The sequence below is a fragment of the Aquarana catesbeiana genome, linkage group LG05 (assembly GCF_042186555.1).
Source record: "Aquarana catesbeiana isolate 2022-GZ linkage group LG05, ASM4218655v1, whole genome shotgun sequence".
NCBI lineage: Eukaryota > Metazoa > Chordata > Amphibia > Anura > Ranidae > Aquarana > Aquarana catesbeiana.
This window is the reverse complement of record NC_133328.1, coordinates 548,556,315-548,579,431: the sequence shown is the minus strand read 5'-3', so window position 1 is coordinate 548,579,431 and position 23,117 is coordinate 548,556,315. Positions and strand designations below refer to the sequence as shown.

The window sequence follows — 23,117 nt, the reverse complement described above, 5'->3', positions numbered from 1 at the left end:
TCATCTTTACAGGAAAAAATCTGTAAGGTGAAGTTACACAGGAGCCCCACTTCGCCCCCATTCCCACTGACCTGAATGGCGGCATTTGCCTGTTCTGAGCCCCGGTATAGCCGCCTCACGGCTCCGGTGCTTAGAAATACTCTCAGCTCTCTCCTCTTCTTCCTCCCCGTTGAGAGGATGGGCTATGCGGCTTCTGATTGGTCTGCGTCGCCCATGTGACGGCACTGACCAGTTAGAATGCTCCTAAATGTACCTCCTGAGGCGGCTATACCAGGGCTCAGAATGGGCGATCGCTGCCATCCAGGGCAGCGGGACTGGGGGGGGGGGGTCCTGTGTAAGCTTACCCTTTAAATACCTGGAGTCAGCCCAGGTGGGGAGGAGTTGTTCGGGTGGAAGAAATGGAGATGGAGTATTAGGCTTTCGGGGCCTTGGAGGAAGCTCCCCAGTCTGGGGGGGGTGACCTTGGGCCAGGGGCTCGGAGCTGTACAGGGACCCCACATAACCCAAGGGGTGTCCTGAACAGGAGCAGGAGAGGACAGCGGGAAATACTGCCGGGCAAGTCTCCAGGAGGGATCCACCAGGTGTCGGTGAGTGGAAGGCACAATTGGGAGAGCTGGGAGGCATGCTGGAGCGGGCTGGGAGTGTGCAGTCTGAGATGGATGTAGAGCCAGCGGGAGAGAATGAGATGTTACTAGCAGTGAAGTCGGGTCACTGCAGCTGGGAGGGCTGTCAGGGTCTGCAGGGGGCTCAGTAGATCAGTAGTCCACCAAAGAGGGTAGCTAGCACCAGAAATTTATTTGCTACACCATGGGGGCCTGCAGTCCTTGCCTGTAATAAGGTACTTTTGCTAAGGCATGGCTGAAATCGGAGTCAGGCATAGGTGTGCGCAGCCTATTGCATTAGGGTGTGCACCCCAAATCTCAAACACACATGAACGTCACCTGCTGTCACAGAAAGGAGGCTCTGGTGGAGGGAGACAGTTTATAGGGAGCATATTACTTTACGCCCTAAATATGGGTGTAATGTGTTCCTACTGTTGAACCCAGCCTTTAATATAATGAGGGCATTTACACTGGTCATTGGCACCCTCAAACACCCACCTGGTGCTGTCCCTGGATAATGCTAATGCACATGGGGTGAATAGGGTGTGCCCAGGCACACCTGGCACACCCTGTGCGCACACCTATGGAGTTAGGCCTAACCATGTGCTAGCTGCACCTGAAGAATTGTGCTGGAAGGAGAAGGAGAGATAGTCTGCAGCAAGTGTTGTGTAGGTGGAAAATATCTAAATTGTCCTAAACCATGCAATAATCTTTTTCCTGGGCATCCCATGAATTCCTTAACCCCATCCAAGTTCTAATCCCTCAATAAAATACAAAACAAACAAAGCTTATGGACTTGTTCATTGCCTTGGAGTGTCTGGAAGTGAATGCCGGGCTTGGCATGGTGACAGGTGGGCCACAATCACTCAGCAGCCCTTATGGGGGTACCGCTACATACAGTGTGTATGGTAACTGCCAATGTATGAGCACACATTTCTGATACAGCAATATTTAACAGTAAGAATTTTTGATTATCAGGAGGTGGAATTCCATGAATAGCAATTGGAATACATCAAATACTTAGAACCCTTTGAACTATTAATTGAATATAGTTATATCACAACACACATTTCCCTAACAATATTGATTACAAATAAACAAACTGTTGTCATATTAACACCCTTTTTCCGGTGATGGAATATCTTGCCTGGATAACATTTTGTGTACCCTTTCAACATGTATACTGTGTAATACTGTTATGATTTACAATCACATGAAAATGTCCATAATGTTTCCCAGGTAAGATAACGTATAATCCAATGGCTTGTAAGATATTCTGTATATATCGGACAGGGTCCTGATGATTTGCAGTATAGAGTTTGTGAAGTGACTTACCATATTTAACGGCGTATAACACGCACTTTTTCCCCCTTAAAATCAGGGGAAAATCGTGGGTGCGTATTATACGCCGATCCCCCGCTGGTCCCCCGCTGATTGTGAGCGGAGGATCGAGCCACCGAGATACATAGCCGAGTGTACTCGGCTCGGCTTACAGTCACGCCCAATCCCGCTCTATGATGGACATAACATAGGGACTGGGCGTGAATGTGAGCGGAGCCATGCCGAGTACACTCGGCTACTCTCGGCTCCACTCGGGACTGCAAGAGGACCCGAGTGCCGCCAAGAGGACCCAAGAGTGGCCGAGAGGACCCGAGAGCCTCCGAAAGGACCCGAGAGCTGCCAAGAGGACCCAAGAGTGTCCGAGAGCGGCCGAGAGGACCCGAGAGCCGCCGAGAGCGGCCGAGAGGACCCGAGAGCTGCCAAAAGGACCAGAGAGCCACCAAGAAGACCCGAGAGTGGCCGAGAGCGGCCGAGAGGACCCGGGAGCCGCCGAGAGCGGCCGAGAGGACCCGAGAGCTGCTGAAAGGACCCGAGAGCTGCCAAGAAGACCCGAGAGTGGCCGAGAGCAGCCGAGAGGACCCGAGAGCGGCCGAGAGGACCGGCGCCATTTTTAAACTGGAAGAATGCAATGAAAAGTCTGCACTGACAAGGCTACACTGACAAGGTACACTGACAAGGCTACACTGACAAGGCTGCAAATGACAAGGCTGCAAATGACAATGACAAGGCTGCAAATGACAAGGCTGCAAATGACAATGACAAGGCTGCAAATGACACTGACAAGGCTGCAGATGGACACTGATGAGGCTGCATTGATGGGCATTTAAATGTAAGTTTTTTCCTTAAACTTCTCTCCCAAAAGTTTTTTTCCCTAAATTCCCTCCTAAACTTGGGGTGCCTGTTATACGCTGGCGCGTGTTATACACGGATAAATACGGTATATTATATGAATTCTTTGAGTTGGTCAGGAATGTTGAGTCTTCTTTCACCTGTGTAAATAGGCATGTGGGGGAGTCTTTCATTCTCTTAAACACAGAGGTACACAGTAAAACCTTAGATTGTGAGCATAATTGTAATCCAAAGCACTCATATATCGAAGAGACTTTCCCTATAAGAAATAATGGAAACTCAGATGATTCGTTCCACAACCATTTTTTCATAAGTCCTTCAGTTTATAGTCCATATAAAAAGATTTATAGCAATGTGATAGGTTGTGTGACTATAAAATGTCCATTCACAAATGGAAGCCTCCACAAGGGGATTAGAAGCAAAATCCAGCAGGAGCTACAGAGTATAAAGAGAGGCGCCTCTAAGTGTAGCAATATGGTTACATTATATGAAGGCACAACATTTAGCAACTCACATGGTTGATGATTAAAGCAGGCACATCTAAGTATGCAGGCATTTGGGGTGAAACTGCCCACATAGGCTTGAAGCGCTTATGGACTGCAGCGTGGAAGGGATCACATCAATGGTGGTGAGGAGGATGGTCTATGTGGGCAAGTTTAACCCGGATGCCTGCATACTTAGATGTGTCTGTTTTAATCATCAACCACGTGAGTTGCTAAATGTTGTACCTTCATTAAATGTAACCATATTGCTACACTTCTCTTCTCTTTTATATTCAGTTTTGACATGACACTACTCTTATTGCAAGTTTAATAATTTAAAATTTATTAAAAAAAATTTGCTCATCTTGTAAAACATTTGCAGACCAAGTTACCTGCAATCCAAGGTTTTACTGTAGTTTTATCTAATTTCTGTTTGGACACTGTGTGTAACTTGCCTTTGAAGGTTAGTCTATATTACTGGTCCAAGGATCATCAAACAAATTCTATTTGGCGACAATAAAAATAGTCTTATCCTTGGCTTCAGGTGAGAGGGAAAAGTACACTCATTGTTTTTCTAACCTCTTCTGTAAACATTTTGTTTGCAAACCCCTCCAGTCATTCCAGTGGGAAACACTGAATGTGAGTTAGTTGTGACCTGAATTGAATCTTCTAATATTTCAGTCTATCCAAAAATTAGACCAAGCCGTATTTAATAGCAGCAACCCTATGTCATATTTTTAATTAATTCACAGATGCTCTGACATGTGTAATTTGCAAACCAAAAATAACTGGTTATCTTTATCATATTACAGGGGGTCCCCTACTTACAAACATCCGACTTACAAACGACTCCTACTTACAAACGGTGGGAGACAACAGGAAGTGAGAGGAAATCTACCCCTAGGAAGGGAAATTCACTCCTGTAACAGTTAATATGGGAAAAAGGTGTCTCCACTGATGCTTTATCACCTATCCTTATTTCCCTAATAACCCCAAATTTTCAAAATCCAATTGTCATTGGGACAGAAAGTGAGGTGAAATCTTCTGAACAGGGGCACAGACAGCAAAACAAATGTTACAGGGGTGATAACCCTTCCTTATGCTATCTACAAAACTTAAAAATAGATTTTTTGGCTGGAGCTACACTTAAAAAATGTACCTGTTCCGACTTACAAACAGATTCAACTTAAGAACAAACCTAAAGTCCCTATCTTGTTTGTAACCCGGGGACCCCCTGTATTTATAAACATGTTAAAGGGTAACAGTCCGATCCTTGGTATATATAGTACTACCTATAAATTATTCCTAATTCTTCGGAATTTCACAATTCACAATTGGTCAGCAAATATACAGGACACTGATCAGCTATAACTTCATGGCCACAGGCAGGAAAAGTGAATAACATTGATTATTACGTTACAATGGCATCTGAAAGTATATAACATTTTAGGCAGGAAGTAAATATGTTGTGCCTGTTGAAGTGTTAAATCAGAAAAAAATTGGCATCGCAGTTTTCTGTGTATACTGTAATGCTGCATAGACTGGTCAGGGTGTCCATGCTGACCCGCGTCCACAGTCAAACGTGCCTACAATGGGCACATGAGCATCAGAACTGGACCAAGGGGCAATGCAAGAAGGTGAATAAAAAAAGGAAGGAAAATACTGCGCCAACATACAATAAATGAGCTGCTGACACTACAATTAGACAAATTGTGTAAAGAAAGTGGTAAGGATTTAGGTGCAGCGCTAGGTAACTAGTGATATATGTAATAATGCAAACATATAAGTGACAGTGCACAATTAAACATACATTAATTACATTGCCTGCAAAGCAAGACTAGTATGCAAAATAGTGAGACAACATATACATAAACATATTGAGAACCTAAATGTCCATTAAACTGCGTCAAGAGACACTTAGATGAGTCCAAAGTGAAAAAAAGTAATTTTTCAAATGGTGCAAAATAGGTGGATATTCGGATTTCCAGCCAAGGACGACCGTCAGAGGTATGTGCTCAATTCAGCAAGAAAACAATATTCACCATCAAATGTGCTATCACCACCAGTAAAGGTAATAGGAGCCAAACAAGCAAAACTGATCTGGTCTTTAACATCACAGGAACCAACATGTGGATTGTATAGCAGTGCAGATTCGACACTCAAGCTTTCAGGGACCAACATCAAGAAAGCATAACAATCCAAGCTCAGTGTATAGAGACTCATCTGCTCCACCAGTCAACAGGAAGGAGTCATACAGGAAAAAAAGAGCACCACATAGCATAAAATTATTGGCTAAAAATGTATTAAATAAAGTATTGCACTTACCTCAAAGTAGATATCCACCTATCACCGTTTGAAAAAATACTTTTTTTCTCTTTGGACTAATCTAAGTGTCTTTTGACGCAGTTTAAGGGACATTTAGGTTCTCAATATGTGTCTGTATATGTTGTCTCACTATTTTGCATACTAGTCTTGCTTTGCAGGCAGTGTAATTAATGTATGTTTAATTGTGCACTGTCACTTATATGTTTGCATTATTACATATATCACTAGTTACCTAGAGCTGCACTTAAATCCTTACCAATGCAAGAAGGTGGCCTGGTCTGATAAATCATGTTTCCTTTTACATCATGTGGATGGCCCGGTGCATGTGCATCACTTATCTGGGGAAGAGATGGCACCAGGAGGTAGTATGGGAACATGTCAAGCTGCCAGAGGCAGTGTTATGCTTTGGGCAATGTTCTGCTGGGAAACATTTAGTCTTGCCATTTATGTGGATGTTACTTGACATGTACCACCTACCTAAACTGTTGCTGATCAAGTACACCCCTTCAAGGAAACAGTATTTCCTGAGGGCAGTTGCCTCTTTCAGCAGGATAATGCGCTCTGTCACACTGCAAAAATGGTTCATGAATGGTATGAGGAACACAACAACGGGTTTGAGGTGTTGACTTGGCCTCCAAATTCTCCAGATCCCAATCCAATCGAGCATCTGTGGTATGTGCTGGAAAAACAAGTCCGATCCATAGAGACCCCACCTTGCGGGACTTAAAGGAATCTGCTAGTAACCAATTGGTGTCTCAGTGGGTCAGGGCTGTTTTGGAGGCAGAAGGGGCTGATTTGGTGGCAAAAGGGGAGCCAACTCAATATTGGGTGGGTGGTCATAAGGTTATGGCTGATCGGTGTATATGCTGTACTGATCCTGCACTAATTTGTTTCAAAACCAGATGCATTCTAAGAATGTCTACATGAAAATATTATGCAGTACGCAACAAATAATGATATTTAAAATAAGACTGAGAAGTGAATTGTGACAGTGTAACAGGTTAGGTGTAAAAATCATTGGACAGATTGCTGCAGGAGCACCGCATGAGTGTAGATAGACAATCAAGTAGCCTGTGTCCAGGCCTGTGTGGCCTTACAGACAAGCACTCTGAACAGGCTGATTCCCGAGGAAATGTTTAGCATATGCTAAAGCTGGTTGATTGTCTTCGGCCCAATGCACATTGGATGTTCAGTCCCGGTGCATGAGACTCCGGCAGTTAGGTGCGGGTGGAACGCGCAGGCACACTATTCAGCCCCGCTGCCAAGGAAGATACTATTATAATAACACACCAAGAGTGTTGGATGCTGAGAACCCTACTGGTGCTTCTAGCCCTGTTAACATTTTTTAAATCGAATGGGAGTGTTTCTTTAAGTATTAAAAAAAAAGGATAGCCCATATCACCACATTGGTTTAAAGACTCATGTTTAAGGAAATTCCCTCATGGGTACTTCTTGAAATCCCAAACAGTCAGCTAATACTCTTGAACAAGCTAATACCTTGCTTCATTACTTCCTGCAGACCAAACCTCATTAGTTCCTTCTAAAGCATAATTTTAGAATATAGGATCATATTATATTCTCCTGTTCCCTCATCTTGCCACTTTTGTGCTTCTGATCACTACTTGGGAACCCCAGATCTTCACCAGGCATGGAAAATTCAGAGATATTTTCATAGTTGACCTCACATACATATAGTAAAACTAAAGGTAGTCGGGAGCCAACTACGTTTATCTGATTTTGCAGACTTGCTTCCTATTATTCCAGCTTGCTCCTATGCCCCTGTAGTGTTGGACTCAAATCACTGACATCACGTTCTGAGCACAGAGAAAAGCATTGTGGGAACTGTAGTCTTCTGGATAGACATTGCTGAATTGCATAACTGACTATGGACTACATCTCTGAGCAGACCATCCGCTACACAGGAGAATTGTGGGAGAAACTATAAAGGGATCTGCTGACCATTCCCACACTCTCTTGCTTCCTGGATCCCATCACGTGAGCACCACCCCGCCGCTGGTAGTGGAGATCGCGGCCTATCACGTGGCACACAGCCTACAGCTCCAGCCCCAGCGAGTCCAGCCATTGCCCGCTGGCAGAAGGACAACCTGCAGCAGTGCTGAACACCGCTGAACCAGCCACTTCGCTGAGTTAGCAGACTGATCGCCATCTCTGCCCTTCTGCAGTAAGAGGAATCATTTGATTGTCCCTCTGGGAGGTGGCCAAGGTTTATTAGGATTGGTGAGGGGGCTCATGCCCACAGATCCCTCTGTACCACACTCTGAACACTGTGCACAGGCGACACTCACTTGGACTACAAATAGTATTGCTATAAACCAGGATCAGCTATCTTGACTTGTTTTATCTTCACTTTACCATAGTCAGGAATCTTTCTTCTATGAGCTCCAACTTTGCCGGTGAAGACAGTGCAAGGTCTTGCTTTTAGGAGATTATTGTTTATCACTCCTAAAGGGGACACTTTACTGGTAAATATAGTACATTATCTCTCATTAGGATTAAAGGTATTATAGACCGGCCCGGGGTTCTTCTTTAAAGCATTTCCTTATATCCATTAATAGCTTCTTCAAGGTATCCAATTGTGACTGTGTATATTGTTATCATTCATTTGTCACTACTAGCTGTTATTGCTGCAAGCAATATTACAACCTAGTCTTGGTTGTAACCAGGATTTGGCAAATTAATCCTTTATTTAAATCTCTCCTCTTGAGTAAGTAAAAAGCGGAGAGAGTCGATACTACTTGTTTTGTGTCTGTGTGTCAATAAAAGGTATATACAACATGTCTGAACCTAGAGTGTCAGAGGGGCTGGAGAGTTTACAAGGTCATGGCTGCGCAGGAGAACATGCATTACCAAGCAACCCCCGAGGGGGCAGTGCTTCATAAAAATCAGCAGATAAAAAGTACTATAGCTGCTGGCTTTCAACCTCTTTTAAGGCATATGTGTGGTGGCAAAAAGGGTGGGCTGTAACACCCACATGCCGTACATATGCGCTCATAGGCGGCAGAGATTTCTGTGCTGAGAGCACACTCACTGTCCACTGCCAGTAACCAAACAATCAAAGACTGCACAGCCAGCTCCAGAATCTGGGAACAAAACGAGTTGTAAAGACTTTGGGTGCTAAGACGACAGTGCTTGACTTAATGAGCTTTTTTTCACCCCTTCCCTGCCCAGGGAGTGGGAAGGATAGGCCGATCACATGACCACTGCGATTGGTCAAAGTGGTCACATGATCGGAAGCCGGTCCTGCCTGCTTCTGATTAGAAATAGGCAGGACCGACTCCCGATCATGTGATCAGAAGTAGGCAGGACTGACTCCCGATCATGTGACCACTATGAGCAATCGCAGTGGTCATGTGATCGGCCTATCCTTCCCACTCCCTGGGCAGGAAAGGGCTGAAAAACAGCTCATGAAGTCAAGCACTGTCGTCTTAGCACCCAAAGTCTTTACACCTTTGTTTTTGTTCCCAGATTCGGGAGCTTATTTCTTTTAATTAGCTTGGAGGTCTTCTTTATTGACCTTAAATAACAGTGTTTGGCTTTCAATATGCTTCTAAGATACTGTAAATTTAAAAAAAGAAGGCAATATAAACACTTAAAAAAAATCTAATTAAAAAGTTAAAAAGCAATATGAAATGTATAAAACGTAATGTATAAAACAACAGGTCGATCCAGACCTCAAACTGAATTCCCAATCTTTTTTTTTTGGCATGTCCCAAGTTATTGGATAAGATAGCTAAACTATTTGGTTGTATTAAGGCTCATTTTGGGGATAAATATCAGTGACACATGGGTAAGCAGCGAACAGCAGTGGTATTGTTAAAATGACACTGAGCCTAGGTTCACACTGGTGATCCACACAGGAATCACACCCAGTTCCTGTGCACATCACATGCGATGTCTGTGCTGTGCGATTTGAGCCATATAAAATATAAAACGGTGCAGGACCCTTTTTTTCCTCCACACCTGAATCGCATTGCATGGGTGTTCACACCCATGCGATGCGATGCTGGCCATCGCACGGTGTTTTGCATTCTGTTTCGGGCTGTCGTTAATCTAACATTGACGCCTGCAGCAGATCGCATGGACGCTGTGCAATTGCCAAGCATTGTGATGCTGGGAAGCACAGCAAATCTTGTGTGAACCAGGGCTAAATGATACCTTATTTTCTTCAAACATAATCAATGCACATCCACTACTTAATGGCCTTGGAATCTATGTTTCATGAAAGTGCTTGTCACTATGTTTTTCTGCCTCCTTGTAATGTCCTCTGTGAGCTCCTGAACCTCTCCTTCTCCCCCTTGAAATGAGTAGTGCACGTCAGTTGTGGTCATGTGCATTTCTCTATGCACAATACACATCTCGTAGTCCATCTTGGGAGGGAGTAAGAGAGGGTGGCTAAGTTCCTACATACAGAGGGAGGATGGAGAACCAATGTAGCCACCCTATAGCAGGAAGTCAGATCACAACAGCCAAAAAAAGGAATTTGAATATTTGGAGGCAGCTGAGAGCAATAGACGCAATAGAACTTAGCGAGTTAAGAATGCATACTTTTAGTTTTTTAAAACCAGAGTTTAGGGGCAGTGACCAGAATAATGTTACATTTTAAATATTTCTTCAGTGCTCAGGTAGTCTTATGTGTTTCTAACTCCATACAATTTTTCAGCTATAGAGCTAGAGATTTGGAAGGTGTCAAAAGCCACTGATGTGCAATTGTAGATGATGACTTTGCAATGACAGCATTGATATTTAAAAAGTAAAAACAGATTTCTTCACTGTATGCAGAGCATGTCATCAATACATCCACATTTCTAATGTACAAAATAAAGAATAATTCATATATTGTTTCCCTTTTGAAAACATTACACTAAATAAATTATTGCTACAAAAATGTCAGCTGTAAAATATATCTGACAGCAATCAGCATGCCACACATGTAAAGTCAGCTGTACACATACCCAGTGTATAAAAGGTATACTGTAAGTACTAGGTGTGTGGAGGCCAACTGTTCACTACAATAGTGTAATAAAGCAGAATTACTCACTTTTCGGTTTCTTGCATACAGAATCCTGGTGTAGGAGGCCTTAGGAGTGCTATTTACATCTCACTGCTGGCAGATTGCAGCCTCCATTGCTGCGTCTCTATTTATGGATTGCTATGTCATCACCTTGCTAAAGACTGTGACAGCTGTCCCTATAAGTGACGTTTTAACCAACTACCAAGGGCTAGATAGAAGCACTCCCTGCAGCCTGATCATACAGTCTTTGGGGGTCCTGTTTCAACATAAACACTTATATAATGTGCATGGGATACACATTGTGTTAATGAACAATGATTCAGCTTGTGCAGTTTCACTTTTCCTTATATCATATGATGTCCTCCATGTTTATTACGTAAATGGGGAAGCTATTGCATACAGCCACACTAGGGTGGTGATTTGCTGTAACAAAAATATGCCTCATGCAATAGAGTAGGCTCAGCAGGTTTATGCCTGGTACACACAATGAGATTATTGGACGAATGATCATCTGTTATTTTTGTTTTTGTTTTTTTTTGTGCATGCTAGTCTTCATAGCAAAAAATGGAGAGGTTACTAAAGTTATGAAATTCTCATCTGACAGAACAAAAATTCAGAAGTGATGTAATGTATTGTATTGTATTTGCAAACGAAAACTGAACTGAATAAATGAAAATCGTATAATCTGGTATCGTACGAGACATTTTTTTGTGCTTGTCTCATCTGATAATATCGCATGAACTGTCGTGATCGGAACTCAGAAGCTGTGTTCTAACGATCAGATTATTGTACAATCGCTACCAAAGCGGTATTTTTCCTATGATTTTTTTATCTCGTTTATGGGCCATTAGAGTCACCTGCCAAATGAACAGGTTTGCAAAGGGATGGCTAATACAGATAATAGCTGATGCTCTCAGGTAGTCAGGACATGCCTCGCTTGTCCTTGCAGACTGGCAGACAGATAAACACCATGCACACGTCATGTAAGGATAAGTTCAAGGCAGTTCATGCACAGAATGTAGCACAGTGTTTCATTCACTTACAAGTACAGCTAGCAGTAGTTCCTGGTTGATATGACAAATGTCACACAGGGGGCTTTAGGTGTAGGGCCTCTCTGATGGCTGAGGAGTGCTCCAAAAAACCTAATCCACATCAATGGTCCCTAAATACCCAACCAATAAATCATGCAACATAGCACAATGAGTCAAAGCACCAGAGAAAGCATCATGTAAATAGTGTTGTGCGAACGGTTCGGGTCAAGCAATAGTTCGGCCCGAACATCACCTGTTCGCCCATTCGACGAACATCTAAATTTTCCTTCAAAATGGGGACTTTTGATTTTTCAAATTCGGGTCCCAAAGACCTTAATAGGGTTCGCGGTTTGGGTCCGAACTTTTACAATTTTCAAGAGTTCTGGCGTGAACCGAACCGGGGGGTCTTCGGCCCATTTCTAGCTGTTAATGAGTTTTAGAAAAGCTTTAGGAGTTCCTTATGTCTATATTAGTTCTGGGTCACATGATAGCCAAGAAACTAGCATTGTCTAAAAAGGTCAACAATGGTAGCCTCTATTGTGCTCTCATGACAGATTCACTTCCAGTTATGGCCTTTTTTACAGACCTACATTGGTCCAGCTTGGACCAATGTAAATATGCATAAGCCATACTTGTGGGATCTCTCTAGAAGCTGAAAATCACCATAGTAGACACTGCTATTCCAGTGATCTCCACTAGCATTTGGGCCCATGCCAATTGGCTGCCCTCCTGCGTTCACAATGCAACAGGGTAGGTGCTCGGCATTGAACCCAGAAGCTAGTGGAGATCACTACAGTAGTGATGTCTACTACAGTGATTTCCAACTTCTAGAGGCTCCCCACAGGTATGGTACATGCATAGTCCCATTGGTGGACCAATGTAACTATGTAAAACATGTCACACTTGAAATTCTTCTTTAAAGAATATCTAAAGCCTCTAAAGCCAAAACTTTTTGGGGGATCCATTATAACCCTGTCAGATTTTTTTTGTCTTTGTCCCTTTGGAGCCATTTTCCTTCACTTCCTGTCTTGAGACACCACATGAAGTTGTCTCTTGAAATCCTCTTTTACACAGTCATCCTCATTCTAAGATTCTCCTATATACTTGTTCCAGTGACAACTTAATATTTATATTAAACTGCATTTAAATATACTTTAAGTTCTTCCATGCTGCTTCACTGCACACGTTCCTGCAGTAGGCATTCTGGACTGAAACTGTGTTTATATAGAGCATCCAATCATGTACAAAAATACTGCCATGTTTATTCCCCTGTAGAAGATGATCATTGAACATCCCTTCATTTAAGTGTATGCAAAGCAATTTTTGGGGGATCGAGTATAAAAGGTTTACAATCCCTGTTCATTTTTTTTTCTTGCTGTCTGTGTTCTATTGGGAAGATTTCCCTTTTTTCCGGTTCTGTTAATGCAACAGTAAGTGAAAGTCAATCTTTACAAAATGAGGGGAAATAACCTCTTATGCCCCGTACACATGGTCGGATTTTCCGATGGAAAATGTCCGATTGGAGTGTGTTGTCGGAAATTCCGACCGTGTGTGGGCTTCATCGGACATTTTCCATCGGATTTTCCGACACACAAAGTTGGAGAGCAGGAGATAAAATTTTCCGACAACAAAATCCGTTGTCGGAAATTCCGATCGTGTGTACACAAATCCGACGGACAAAGTGCCACGCATGCTCAGAATAAATAAAGAGATGAAAGCTATTGGCCACTGCCCCGTTTATAGTCCCGACGTACATGTTTTACGTCACCGCGTTTAGAACGATCGGATTTTCCGACAACTTTGTGTGACCGTGTGTATGCAAGACAAGTTTGAGCCAACATCCGTCGGAAGAAATCCTAGGATTTTGTTGTCGGAATGTCCGAACAAAGTCCGACCGTGTGTACGCCCTATCAGACAGTTATTACCATAACAGGTGTTCCCATTGGAAGTTTTTGTTCTGGCGATAGCTGTAAAATTTTGGATTTACCATAACTTGCTGTTTCAGTGACATTGGTCTCCAGGACAAATAGAGACAGTGAATCTTTCCAGCTAGGACAAAAAAAAAAAAAAACTTCTTCCCCTATAGCCTAAACTAAACTAACTTCATAAAACTAAATTTTTAAAAAACAGAGCTTATAATATTTCACCCCCTGTGCCCCTGTACCTAATTTTTTAACCTTGCATACAATCATTGTCCAAATTTTACTACCTTCACCTCATACCAACTTACAAAGCCATCCACAACTGGGCCCTTTACCTACATCACCAACCTCATTTCAAAATATTACATAAAAAGTCTGTAGCCGGGGCAAAGTAAACATTGCACCTATATTCCAACAACGGGTGCTACCAGCAGGCTTCTGGCCTAAACCTAAGCTAGTGTTGGTCCCGGTCCCAGAGGGAGTGATATGGGAACAGTCCCAAGTGGTGAATACTTACTTTCATGACTGCAATTCTAATAGCTTTCCCTGACTGTACTAGGTGAATACATTCCTACTCAGGTAAAGGTCACACGATAATAACAGAGACCAGTCCATGCTGTTTTTCAGTAACTTTACCTCCCCTTGCCATAACAGGCACACAAAAATCATTCATTCAAAGCAGTCAGCAGTTGCCCATTGAGGGGTATTCTTTACACCTATCTTCCTAGCTGAACCCATATAGGGAAAAGAATGATACGATTTTCCCCGGCTCCTTACTACCCTCTTACAAGTCCTCTCCACTCTTCCCATGACCTCCTGCTTTCTAGCTCACTTGTCACATCACATCCTCCATACTAGACAGCAGGACCTTTTTCGATCCTCTTTCTATATAACGAGCGAAGAAAGACTATCTTTAATTCCTTGTACTTACAATGATCAGAATGATCAGATTGCCAGTAGTATAGATGAGCAGAGTCTCTCGACCTGTCATGCAGGGACCTCTATTCTGTTAGTGAGCAGAATCTTTTTAAAAATATATTTCCTGACTTTACTGACCTGATTAAATTGTAAAATTTCCTAAAGGCTGTCAAGACTTTAATAAACAAGTATTATGTAACACCCTGAAGTTTAGGCGGGGTTGCTCCTAAATTTACCTGCCAGGTGTAGTTACCTTGGCTCATTGTTAGGAATCAATTGAGTTCACCCTAAGTCTGAAATTGCTGCACTTCTCTCTTCTGTCGCTAGGTGGCCAGGTACCTGGTGACATTAGATAAGACAATCGCAAAGCAAGGAAAGATTAGGAGTTTATGGGGTATCTCAGCCAATGGGCAGGGGTTTTCTTAAATCCCGTGGCCTGCTGGGAGAACATATATATTTGGGTGGAGTCAGGTGATCAGGGTTCTGTGCCACCTGGACGGCTGTCTGGGTGGATGTGTGTTCTACTGCCCAGGCCGGAGTTTGGCCCTATCCCGGGCACATCTGGCTGCTAGGCTGTCTGGGGGCCTATCCAGAAGCAAGAGAGCAGAGTAGGGTTGAGACTGCGGCTTGCAGTCCATCCAGAAGTGACGGTTCTGCCGGCCGGAGAACCTGTCGTGGTTGGGGGTAGAGGGGAAGCTGTCGCCACTAAGGTACCAACCACCTTATTACCAGGGACCACAGTGAGTAGCTGAAGCAAGTACTGGAGCAGTATTCTCACCAACCGGGGACAGTGAAGAGTTGGGAAACTTCAGCAGGTGTCAAGCCAGGGACCCAGCCAGCAGAGGTGACGCTTGCAGAGCAGCCATGTGCGCCAAGCCAGGGACCGAGCAGGGCAGTGGGGTGAAGCTTGAGAAGTATCTGGAGTGCCAAGCTAGGGACCCAGCAAAGAAGCAGAGGTGATGCTTGAGGAATATACTTAAGTGAAGATTGGAAGAGCACCTACAAGAAGTGACTGTAGAGAAAGTAAAGCAGTTCATTACAACTTGTGTTAGGAACTGTTCTAAGACTGTTGCCATAGGAGACAGCATTCCTACACATGCAGATGTGGTGTCTTGCTGGATGCCTTTCCCTGCATAGCTGTCTACCTGTAGAAGTCTCGGGAGTCTGCTAATTAACATTACAACTACCTAAGGGTGTCCAGGCCCTAACTAGGGTTGCCACCTCATCCATTTAAACCTGGACACATATGAATTACATAGGTTCTGAGGCCAATTTAATGCAGATAAGGCACCAAGTGAGTTTAATTACCACCTTAATCAGCCACAGAACCTGTGTAATTAATATGTATTCGGGTTTAAAGGAATGAGGTGACAACCCTAGCCCTAACCCTCTCTCAAAGTTCTGTTCAAGAGAAATACAATCTCTTTGCATCTAAAAAGTGTCTGGCGCCCATGAATCTATCTTGCATTACACCCACTATGCCTTACAACCCACTCTATACAGAAGGATGTCAGCAGCTCTTGGCTCTGGAGGTTCTCGTTAGACTAAAGGGGGCCTGGGATCTTGCTACAATTATATTGTATCCTCTACTAGTCAGTAAATGCAGGATCTCACTCACACATGGACAAGAGATTTGTGAGACTTGGGAACCCACACTGAGACAGAGGCTCCCTTAGTAAACTAAAGAAGGGTCCAAATGACCCATTTACTAACTTGTTATATGGCAAATTGTAAATATTTACCCTATAAAGCAAAACTCAGTGGCCACTCAGCTGCATCACCAGTAGAGCAAATGTTTTAATATTTGCTCATCGCTGTTCATATTATGAAATGTCTGCATTTTCTCATTGCCACAAATCTTATTTGGATTTCCAGGTTCCAGCTGCAATTTGTCTGATCAAGTTAAAATCTAATTGATGGTTATGGGGTAATAATGACGGTTCTTAGCAACAATATTATGGTAAATGAGGTCATGGAATATAAGCTAATAAGTGGAAGTGGGTTGCCAACATATACACTATATTCATTTGATAAAAATGCCCTTTATTCAAACCGATAAAGAGAAAGCATGCCCGTGACCAGCAGAAAAATGTCTGTACATATTATGTTCGGATGTTGGCAAGTATGGAATCTATCTCTTCCTCATGAAGAAACAGCTGTTGTTTTATACAGGGTACAAGTGAAAATGAGAAATGGATAGGCTTATCAGCTGCTGTTTGAAAAAAAAAACAAAAAAAAACTTTACTGACTAACACACCCTGTAAATACTTAGGAGGGTATGCAATGGTAAAGATTGCCTGCAAATATAGAAGCTTTCAAGATGTTTCACCTCAAGGTCTTGACTAAAATCTGTTATTAAAGTAAGTACAATCATTATAGTAACCCCGGTTATTAAAGTTAACTTGTCATTTTATATCAAACAATACTATGTAAAAAATGCAGGTAGGAATGGCTATGGTTTTCCAGTTACAGAAAACCACTGGGGATACAACTATGGCAGCTATGACTGCTGAATTGTTTAGCTACTTCCCTCCTAACCATTATTGAAAACATCTTTGAAATTGCATATGGTGCAGTGGCTGATTTCCAAGACTCTGGTGGTGGGTTCCGGAGTTGTTTGTGCTGGAACTGCTGCCGTCAAAGGAAACTGAATTCCTGGTTTCCAGCTGATCGACTTCTGATCTCACTATAGAATGCTTTATAGGGGCATTTTGGTTACAAGGGAAATTCTGTGATGTGATCTCTGATGTCAGCAGAATTACCTGTGAGCAGGGCCACTGTAATGCCGCATACACCCGAGTGGACTTTTCGACAGGTCTGGTCCTCATGGACTTCCGACGAACTTTCCGAACAAACGGACTTGCCTACACACGATCACACCAAAGTCCGACGTATTCGTACGTGATGACGTACGACCGGACTAAAATAAGGAAGTTGATAGCCAGTAGCCAATAGCTGCCCTAGCGTCGGTTTTTGTCCGTCGGACTAGCATACAGACGAGCGGACCTTTCAATAGGAACTGGGTCCGGCAGGGTTCCGTCATAAAGATTTGAAACATGTTCCAAATCTAAAGTCCGTCAGATTTTCCACCGAAAAAGTCCGCTGCAGGTCCGATGAAGTCCACACACGGTTGAATTGTCCGTCGAACTCGGTCCATCAGACCAGTCCGTTCGAAAAGTCCGCTCGTGTGTACGCGGCATTAGAAATCATGGGGCCCCATACAGCCTATCTGACAGGGCCCCCCCTTTGACATCGCCCTTGACTCCACCCCACGCCCCTTCCCTGACCCCGCCTCAAAACAAAATGCAGTTGTGAAAGTGATTGGGAGGCTTCAGAGCTGCTCTTATCACTTTCACATGAAACACGACATTTGCCAGTTGACAGTTGACAGTTAGGATATTCATTCACATAGCGCATCAGGTGCTCGGTTCTGTTGCAGTGTCACATGGCTGTAACACACAGTACAGCCATAAGCTAACAGTAAAAAGTTAAAAGTCAGCACTCAGCCGAGCACCTGATGTGCTATGTGAATGAATATCCTAATGATAAAGATCATAAGGCACAGTGAGATGCTACTTTACACTTGCATGGGGGTAAAAATGAGCAGCTGAGCTGCATTTTTACTGCCTCCCCCCAATCACTTCACCTTAACCAAGTCCCAGCACTATTTTAAAACAACACTAGGACCGTGCTGCAAACATGTGTTTTTAAATGCATACACACTCCCGACCAGGGTCAGCAGCCAGGAGTGTGTGTATATTTGTAAAGGCAACTGTCGGGTTTCATGTGAAAATGATAAGAGCAGCTCTGAAGCCTCCCAATCACTTTCACAATTGCTGCACTGTATGCCCCCCCGCTCCACTTAAAGACAAAACTGCATTTTGTTTTGAGGCGGGGTCAGGGAAGGGGCGCGGGGTGGAGTCAAGGGCGATGTCAAAGGGGGGGGCCCTGTCAGGTAGGCTGTATGGGGCCCCATGATTTCTAATGCCGCGCACACACGAGCGGACTTTTCGAAGGGACTGGTCTGATGGTCTCAGCGGGGGGCATCGATAGTTTAAAAAACTATTAGATAAGCACCCGAACCACCACAACATACAGGGATATACAATGTATGTGAATGTGAGAGATGACATCACTAAGGGAGCTAGGGAGGAGGTGGAATCCCTTTGGGTAGAGCTTCAAAGGGATGAAGCTAAGAGGAAAAAAATACTGTGAGTATGCTACAGGCCCCCCAACCTGAGGGAGGAAGTGGAGACAGATCTCCTATCACAATTTGGATTAGCAGCAAGGATGGGAAGTGTTATCATAATGGAGGATTATCCAGACATAGACTGGGCGGAGGGAACCGAGTATTCATCTAAGGCTCGCCAGTTCGTTAATGTCTTGCAGGACAATTTTATGGGTCAGATGGTAGACGCACCAACTAGAAATAAAGCATTACTGGATCTATTGATTACCAACAATACAGACCTGATCAGGGGTGTGGAATTACGGGGCAATTTAGGTAACAGCGATCACAGGTCAATTAGTTTCAGTATAAATCACACAAATAGGAAACATAAAGGGAACACAAAGACACTGAATTTCAAAAGAGCCAACTTCCCTAAACTACGAACCTTGCTAGAAGGCATAAACTGGGATAAAATCTTAGGAACAAAGAACGTGGAGGAGAGATGGGTTTGCTTTAAGAGCATATTAAATAAGGGCATTAGCCAATGAATCCCATTGGGTAATAAATTTAAAAGAGCAAACAAAAGTCCTAGATGGCTTAACTCCAATGTAAAAATACATATAAAAGAAAAGGAGAAGGCCTTCAAAAAATACAAGGTTGAGGGATCATCATCAGCATTCAGACTTTATAAAGAATGCAAGAAGAATGTAAGGTGCAATAAGGATGGCTAAGATAGAACATGAAAGACACATAGCGGAGGAGAGCAAAAAAAAATCCCAAGAAATTCTTTAAGTATGTAAACAGTAAAAAAGGTAGGACAGACCATATTGGCCCCATAAAGAATAAGGAAGGACATCTAGTTACAAAGGATGGGGAGATGGCGAAGGTATTGAATTTATTCTTCTCCTCAGTCTTCACGAGTGAATCGGGGGGCTTCAGTAACCAAAACTGCAGTGTTTATCCTCATGACACATCACAGGAAGCACCTCCATTGTTAACAGAGGACAGAATTAAAATTAGACTTGAGAAACTTAACATTAATAAATCACCGGGACCAGATAGCTTGCACATGAGGGTACTTAGGGAACTCAGTCAAGTGATTGCCAGACCGTTGTTCCTAATTTTTACAGACTGTCTACTGACTGGAATGGTACCAGCTGATTGGAGAAAAGCCAATGTAGCACCAATATTTAAAAAGGGCCCAAAATGCATCCCTGGGAATTACAGACCAGTCAGCCTAACATCAATAGTATGTAAACTCTTGGAGTGGATGATAAGGGACTATATACAAGATTTTAGTAATGAGAACGGTATCATTACATGGATTCTTGATGAATCGTTCTTGCAAAACCAATCTACTAACCTTCTATGAGGATGTGAGTTGCCAGCTAGATAAAGTAAGGCCCGTAGATGTGGTGTATCTGGATTTTGCAAAATCATTTGACACAGTTCCCCATAAACGTTTACTGTACAAAATAAGGTCCGTTGGCATGGACCATAGGGTGAGTACATGGATTGAAAACTGGCTACAAGGGCGAGTTCAGAGGGTGGTGATAAATGGGGAGTACTCGGAATGGTCAGGGGTGGGTAGTGGGGTTCCCCAGGGTTCTGTACTGACCAATCCTGTTTAATTTGTTCATAAACGACCTGGAGGATGGGGTAAACAGTTCAATCTCTGTATTTGCAGATACTAAGCTAAGCAGAGCAATAACTTCTCTGCAGGATGTGGAAACCTTGCAAAAAGATCTGAACACATTAATGGTATGGGCAACTACATGGCAAATGAGGTTCAATGTAGAAAAATGTAAAATAATGCATTTGGGTGGCAAAAATATGAATGTAATCTATACACTCGGGGGAGAACCTCTGGGGGAATCTAGGATAGAAAAGGACCTGGGGGTCCTACTAGATGATAGGCTCAGCAATGGCATGCAATGCCAAGCTGCTGCTAACAAAGCAAACAGAATATTGGCATGCATTAAAAAGGGGATCAACTACAGAGATAAAACGATAATTCTCCCGTTCTACAAGACTCTGGTCCGGCCGCACCTAGAGTATGCTGTCCAGTTCTGGGCACCAGTCCTCAGGAAGGATGTACTGGAAATGGAGCGAGTACAAAGAAGGGCAACAAAGCTAATAAAGGGTCTGGAGGATATTAGTTATGAGGAAAGGTTGCGAGCACTGAACTTATTCTCTCTGGAGAAGAGACGCTTGAGAGGGGAAATGATTTCTATATACAAATACCGTACTGGTGACCCCACAATAGAAATAAAACTTTTTCGCAGAAGACAGTTTAACAAGACTCGTGGCCAATCATTAAAATGAGAAGAAAAGAGGTTTAACTTTAAACTACGTAGAGGGTTCTTTACTGTAAGAGCGGCGAGTATGTGGAATTCCCTTCAGGCGGTGGTCTCAGCGGGGGGCATCGATAGTTTCAAGAAACTATTATGCCGCATACACACAAGCGGACTTTACGGCAGACTTTGCCCGGCGGACGGGATTTCATCGGACAATTCGATCGTGTGTGGGCTCCAGCGGACTTTGTTTTCTCAAAAGTTGGACGGACTTAGATTTGAAACATGTTTCAAATCTATCTGACGGACCCGAGTCCGGTCGAAAAGTCCGCTCGTCTGTATGCTAGTTCGACGGACAAAAAGCCACGCTAGGGCAGCTATTGGCTACTGGCTATGAACTTCCTTGTTTTAGTCAGGTCGTACGTCATCACGTACGAATTCGACGGACTTTGGTTGATTGTGTGTAGGCAAGTCCGTTCATTCAGAAAGTCCATCGTAAAGTCCGTCGAAAAGTCCACCGGGCAAAGTCTGCCGTAAAGTCCGCTCGTGTGTACGCGGCATAAGATAAGCACCTGAATGACTACAACATACAGGGATATACAATGTAATACTGACATACAATCACACACATAGGTTGGACTTGATGGTCTTGAGTCTTTTTTCAACCTCACCTACTATGTAACTATGTAACTATCTGAAACACAGCACAACTGTGGTAAAAATGCATATGCGTGTTTACCACGAGTTTGCTACAGAGCAGTGTTAAAAGGCCCTTATGTATTGTGTTTTTTTGCATTAAAATTCAAAAAAGTGTGATTTTTCCCAAAAATTTGCGTTTGAAAAACTGCTGTGCAAATACCATGTGACATAAATTGTAATGCCCAAATTTATTCTCTAGGGCCTCTGCTTTAAAAAATATATTTAATGTTTGGGCATTCTAAGTCATTTTCTAGCAAAAATACAGTTTTTTACATGTAAACAAAGGTCTGTAGCAGTGACATTGTCACATTGCTGCAGGAGGCCTGTGTAGACAGCAGAGCTCTGGGAGGGACCTAGCAGTCCCACCCACCACAGAATGTTTGCAGAAAACAACAGGAGGGGGCAGAGACCAGTCCAGTCGCCCTGCAAGGACAAGGAGCAGCAGTGACCAGTCTTTATTACAGGAAGTTCCTGCACAGAGGCAACATTTCACACTGGATTACTGCACATATATGCAAGAAATACACAAAGATTCAAATATAAATATATGTGGCTTTTGTATTTAGACGATATTTGGTCATCCTGGAGTTCAGCTTTAAATGTGTACTGCATAGTCTGTGGGAGATTTAAATATTTTCTGTCAATTCAGATTTAATTCTTTTATTGTATTGCTAATGTTCTGTCTGTAAAAAAATCGTTTTTAATACTAGTACTTGATGTTATAATTTTGCCCACTTGCATATTCTGTCTTGTGTTTGCCAACTGATGAAGCAGGCGGCAGTGTTTACGGTTAAAATACACAGTGTATTCCAACACGGATCTTACAGACCTTACCATCTAGACTAGTGTTTGCTAAATAAAAAGGCACATAAAACCCAAACACTGACTAACTGCCTAATATGATTTATGCTCGTGCTGTCCCCATGGGAATTGCTTGTTGCATGATGACAGATTAATATCACAAATTGATTAGGGTCTTATAAGGGCCTTTTGTGAAGGAGAAAAATTACTTATTTACAAAATTTACTGACAGAAACTAAGAAAAACTTTTTTTTTTCAAAATTATTGGTCTTTTTTCTTGTAAAAAAATAAAAAAAAAAACAACAGTGATTAAATACCACCAAAAGAAGGCTCTGTTTGTGTGAAGAAAATGATTAAAAATTAACCTGGGTACAGTTTTGCATGACCAAGCAATAGTCATTCAAAGGGCGACAGTGCTGAAAGCTGAAAAATGGCCTGGGCAGGAAGGGGGTGAAAGTTCCCAGTATTGAGGTGGTTAAACCAATCTTTCCTTAACACCTACCCACCCAGCCTATAGCAGAATGATGTCTGGACGATGGCTTTACCATGACGTCCAATCAGAAGTAGCTGCGGTGCCGCGCAGGGGCACGATCTGTCACCAGCCATGTCTACTGGACACAGCCAATGACTGATCATTGTACTGGCTCACT

General features: G+C 43.0%; 1 protein-coding gene across 2 annotated transcripts in view; it reads right to left on the bottom strand.

Moving 5' to 3' along the window:
• Nucleotides 1-23,117, bottom strand: part of PKIA (cAMP-dependent protein kinase inhibitor alpha) — a 77,060-nt gene that overhangs the window by 40,523 nt on the left and 13,420 nt on the right. Inside the window, exon 1 of one of the 2 annotated variants that reach the window (XM_073631847.1) lies at nucleotides 10,659-10,805. The exons of the other annotated variant lie outside the window; for it this stretch is intronic. The gene's annotated coding sequence lies outside the window, so the exon portion shown is untranslated. Of the gene's footprint in view, nucleotides 1-10,658; nucleotides 10,806-23,117 lie in introns of those variants that run through there. 2 annotated transcript variants of the gene reach the window in all.